Source organism: Heterocephalus glaber, unplaced genomic scaffold (assembly GCF_053883595.1).
Source record: "Heterocephalus glaber isolate CG9 unplaced genomic scaffold, H.glaber_assembly_v1.0 deba00000071, whole genome shotgun sequence".
Classification (NCBI taxonomy): Eukaryota; Metazoa; Chordata; class Mammalia; order Rodentia; family Bathyergidae; genus Heterocephalus; species Heterocephalus glaber.
The window spans coordinates 25,920,454-25,925,720 of NW_028258137.1; the positions used below are offsets into that span (position 1 = coordinate 25,920,454).

The 5,267-nt window shown below is 41.9% G+C and overlaps 1 pseudogene; it reads left to right on the top strand.

Moving 5' to 3' along the window:
• Positions 1–2,585: 2,585 nt before the first annotated feature.
• On the top strand, positions 2,586–4,955 carry LOC101706215 (cell division cycle 5-like protein pseudogene; annotated as a pseudogene).
• The last annotated feature ends 312 nt before the right edge of the window (positions 4,956–5,267 follow it).

Here is a 5,267-nt window from a genome sequence, read left to right on the forward strand (position 1 = left end):
AAAGCCTAGCCACATATATGTATGCATATATATTTATAAATGTATATGTTCACATATATTTCTCTTTGTAAAATAAAAACATCAGGTTTTACACATTGCACACATAATTTTTTATTACTAGCATCTAAACTTTAAAAAAAATTATTAAATGAAGGTCGCACATGATTGCTACTTTATATATATATATATAAAAAAAAATGATTGCTACTTTACAAGAATCTTAGAAACACTTTAACATGGTCTCCTCTGTTGTCAACATGGGACAAAAATTTGGCAAATGCTTCAAAAATAATTAACACTGATTTGTGAAGATTTACAAAAATCCATACTCTCTTCAAAGCTTGCTAGTATTTTGTTTCTGGAATTTAAATTTTTCCCTTTAAAATAATCATAGATTTATATACAGTTATATCAAATAATGTAGAGATCTTTTGTATCATTTACCCAGTTTCACTCAGTGGTAATATCCTGCAAATCTACAGAATAAGATCACAACAGGAGCAAAAGTTCGAAGCTTTGTGACATCTAACTTACCAATTTCCTCTATTACAAATCTTTCCTTTTGTGTCCAGTCTAGTAACCAGCTTTGCTATATATCCTAAAGATTTTCTCTTATTTTTCTTTTAAAAAAGGTCTATGCATTACATTTTACTTTTAATCCTGTGATTAACTTTGAGTTAGTTTTTGCATAGGATGTATGATTGGGTTGAAATTCATTATACTCTTTTAGATATTCAGTTGCTCCAACTTCATTTTTTTATTAACTATCTTTGATCATTGAACTGCATTTATACTATTGTTATTTGTTTTATTTCTGTGTATCTATTTCTGAATTTACTATTTTATTCAATGGATCTATAAAACAATTTACTAGTAAATGCCTCAGTCTTAATTACTATAGTTGCATAGCAAGTCATAAAATAGACTAATCTCTTCCTCTTTGTTATTTTCAATATTGTGTTATTCTAATTCCTCTATTTTTCCATGCAATTTGTAACATAATCTTGCCTATATCTTTAAAAGTCCTTGCAGAATTTAAACAACAAGCACTTTAAACCTGCAAATCAAATCGGCAAGAATTTACATCTTTATTATGTTGTGTCCTCCAATGCATGGATGTGGTGTAATATCTCTCTTTATTTGTTTATATCTTTGTGTGGTTTTGATCTAGAATGATCCCCAAAAGTCTCATGTGTTCAGAGGTGGAGTGTTTAGGAGGTGATTAAAGGGAACACTGTATTCATCTGCGCATAGATCTATTGATGAGTTAATAACGAAATGTGTTGTTAAGAGGTGGGGCCTGGTTGGAAGAAGTGTGTCACTGGAGGCTTGGCTTTGGAAGGTATATCTCCCTCCTTTGCTCCTCCCTTCTTTCTCTGCATCATGGTTGACACAGATTAAGCACTTTTCCTCCACCATGGCTTTCCACCATGCTGCTTCTACCAATTTTGGACTAAAACATGAGTCAAAATAAAGCTCACTTCCTTTAAGTTGTTGGTGTCAGGTATTAAATCTCAGCTATGGGAAAGTAACTAATACAATTTCCTTTCATTACTTTCATCAACCTTTTGTAGTTTTCAATATTAATTTGTAATTTTCAGTATATAAACCCTGGCATGCTGCGTTAGATTTAAAGCTAGTGATTTTATTTTCCTGAGTAAACGAAAGCCGTCTTGTATTTTTAACTTTATTTTTAATGTTTTAATACTAGCATATGAGATGTGATCAAAAGATACAGTGAATGTGAAAATTTAAAAAATTATTACAGTAAAAGACTCAAAATACTCCCCCTTTCTTCAAATATACTTATTCCATTTCTTGCCTTTTTCTGAAACAAGTTTGGAAGTTGTCTTTTGTGACTGTCTTTAATTGCTTCCATATACTTATTGATCCAAAACTTTAGATTTCATGTTTATTTTAACTCTGGGAAATAACCAGAAGTTTCATGGTACCAGATCCGGGGAATAAGGTGGATGAGGGGAAACATTGATACGTTTTCATGCGCCTTCCTTCAAATGGATTCTTTCTGATCACAGTAGCATTCTTTTTTAAAAATCACAATTCATAAAGACACTCAAAAAAGGACTTCCAGAATTACTTCAGAAAATGGCAAGAACCAAGGGAAAGACTTCTGTTCCTCTGGAGCAGCTTCCCTCTTCCCATTGGACCTCATCTCCTGCCTTCCAGCACAGACCATTGGGCTTCTGACATGGATCCTTCAGCCTTCTGGTGTAGACTCTATAGCCTTCCATCACAGGCCCCTCTGATAAGGACCCGCATGGGACACTGTGGTGAGCTGGACCTTGACCTAGATCCTCCAGTCTCCAGTGTGCAGACGGACCCTCTGGACCCTTGCTCAGCCAACCCTGTGGGTGGCCTGTGGCGCTTACTTTCTCAGGCCACAGAGCTCTCATAAGACTTGTTATACACCTCCCTTCCTCCCCCTCAGCCATACACAGACCTCTTCCGTGCAGAAGGCTGAGCTTGGAGGAAGTGGCTCCCTGAGTCCCATGTCTTGGGACTTCAGCACCTGTACTACTTTTTGCTGCTTTGTCTCTTCCCCTCACTGGGACACTGGAGCCAGGATGCCTCGAATGATGGTCAAAGGGGGCATGTGGAGGAACACTGAGGACAAAATTCTGAAAGTGGCGGTCATGAAATATGGCTCAAATCAGTGGTGCTGGATTGCCTCACTGCTGCACTGGAAATCAGCAAAGCAGTGCAAAGGTAGGTGGTACGAGTGGCTGCATCCAAGCATTAAGAAGACAGAATGGTCCAGAGAAGAGGACAAAATCCTTGTCAGCTTGGCCAAGTCAAGGCCATTCCAGTGGGCGGCCATCACTCTACTCATAGGAAGAATGGTGGCCCAGTGCTTGGAGTCCTATGACTTCCTCCTGGACACAGTTGCCCAGAGAGACAAGCAAGGGGAAAGCACAGATGATCCACGCAGACTTCACCCTGCAGAAATTGATTTGAATTCAGAGATGAGACCAGCAAGACCTGATCCAGTTGATATGGACCAAGAAGAACTGGAGATGCTGTCTGAAGCTAGAGCCCACTTGGCTAATAGCCAGGGCAAGAAGGCCAAGAGGAAAGCCAGAGAGAAACAGCCGGAAGAACCCAGGCATCTTGCCACCCTCCAGAAATGAAGAGAACTGAGAGGGCCTGGCATAGAAACTCCAAAGACGAGGAAAAAGAAGAGAGGACTAGACTATAATGCTGAAATCCCATTGGAAAAGAAGCCCGCCCTTAGCTTTTATGACACATCTGAGGAAAACTACTGGACCCCACCCAGATTTTGGGAAATTAAGACAGCAGGACCTCCATGGGAAGCTGACATGTGAAAAAGAAGGAAGAGGGAGAAACAAGGACAGATGGCATTTGAAACACAAATGGGGATCTGATTCACCATCAGCTCTTCCCCAAACTGGGGGTGTTTCTGCACTGACGACCAAGAGAGGCAAACTAGTACTTCCTGCTCCTCAGATTTCTGATGCACACCTCCAGAGAGTAGTGAAAGTGAGCCAAGCAAGGGAAATGGCCCAGCGGACTGCCCATGAGTCTGGCATCACCAACTCTGGTTCCAGCACCCTCCTGTGTAAGTACAAGGTCACCTACGTCTGCATCACCCTTAGGACACCACAGGCACTGGCTTCCCAGGAAAGAATCCCTTGGGAAGCCCAGCATCTCTTGGCCTCCATCAATGTGGACATCCTCTTGAAAGGAGGACTCGATACCCCTGGTGTGATGATGACTTCTCCAGTGTGACTGCACAACGGCAAGTCTTGCAGACTGGAAACATGGCTCTCTCTAGCCCATTCAGCACTCCCTCTCATGTAGTGGAAGTTCTCCAGGGCAGAACAACCCCCCAACATCTCATGACCCAGCCCAGAACTGTGCCTTGGGATGAGTTCAACATTAATCCCCAGGTCAGGGTGGCACACTACAGTGACCTCTCTTACCTGGAACAGATGCCAAGAGAATCAGCTGAATGCCTCCATTTAGGCTTGAGGGCCTTCCTGCCCCCAAGAATGATTTTGAAATTGTACTACCAGAAAATTCTGAGAAGGAGGTGGAAGCACCTGCAGAGGCTGATACATACCTCAAAGATGCTCAGGTGGATTCAAAAAAGCCACTCACACAGGAGGCAGAGTGGGTGAAGGAAAGGAGAGAAAGCCATAAAGCTGTCCATAGAGATCTGCCAAGTCCATCTGAAGTCAATGAAACAATTCTAAGATCATCATACGGAACATCACCTCTAACAGATTTATAGAAGAGTGAAGAACTCATCAAGAGTGAGATGATAACCATGTTTCATTATGATCTTCTATATCACCCCTACCAACCGTCTGGAAATAAGAAAGGAGAAACTGTAGGATCTGCCATCAAGAACTCAGAGTACACCTGACACAGAATCCTTATGAAGAGTTCTCCAGAGAAGAGCTGCAAAAGGCCCAGGACCTTGGAATGCAGGAGGTGGATGTGGTCAGATGAGAAAGGAGCCATGGAGAACACTGCAGTGACACGTATGGCCAGGTGTGGGAAGAATGCTACTGTCAACTTTTGTTATCTCCCCAGCCAGAGGCTCTACACCAGGGCCAACCTAGCTAGCACAAAGGGAAGAACTGAGTCGCTTGCAAAGGCGCTTGAGACAAACAGGGCCCACATGAGGACAGAAGGCAAGAGGCTGAGAAGAGGGAAAAAGAAGATGAAGATCTTGCTGGGAGGTTACCAGTCCCATGCCATGGGGCTCAAGAAGCAGCTGAATGACCTGTGGGACCAAATCAACCATGCGCACCTGGAGCTGTTTCAAGAAACAGGAGGACCGTGCCATTCTCTGGAGGCTGGAGCATCTAAAAGAAGAAGTGCAGAGACGCCAGAAAAGAGAAAAAGAGCTTCAGCAGAGATATGCTCATTTGCTGCTGGAGAAGGGGACCTTAGAGTCAAACTTCTGAAGCACAGTCTCAGACTCTTGTGTTCCAGGGCCAATTAACTGCTGGCCTTCCTCCTCCAGAGGCTGACAGATGGACCCACTCTCTGCGGTTTTTTGTTGTTCATTTTAAATGCTCTCAATCATACATGTCCTGATCCCTTGTTAAAGACATCTCACTCCAAAGGAATGATGGGGGTATCAATTGTCAAGATGATCATTCTTTCACCAATGTCAAATTTGAAAGCCTTTTTTTTTTCAGTTTTGGTCTTTCATCTAAAAATCCTGACTCTAAAGTACTGCCTGTGAATAAATTTTGAATAAAAGCAAATAGAAA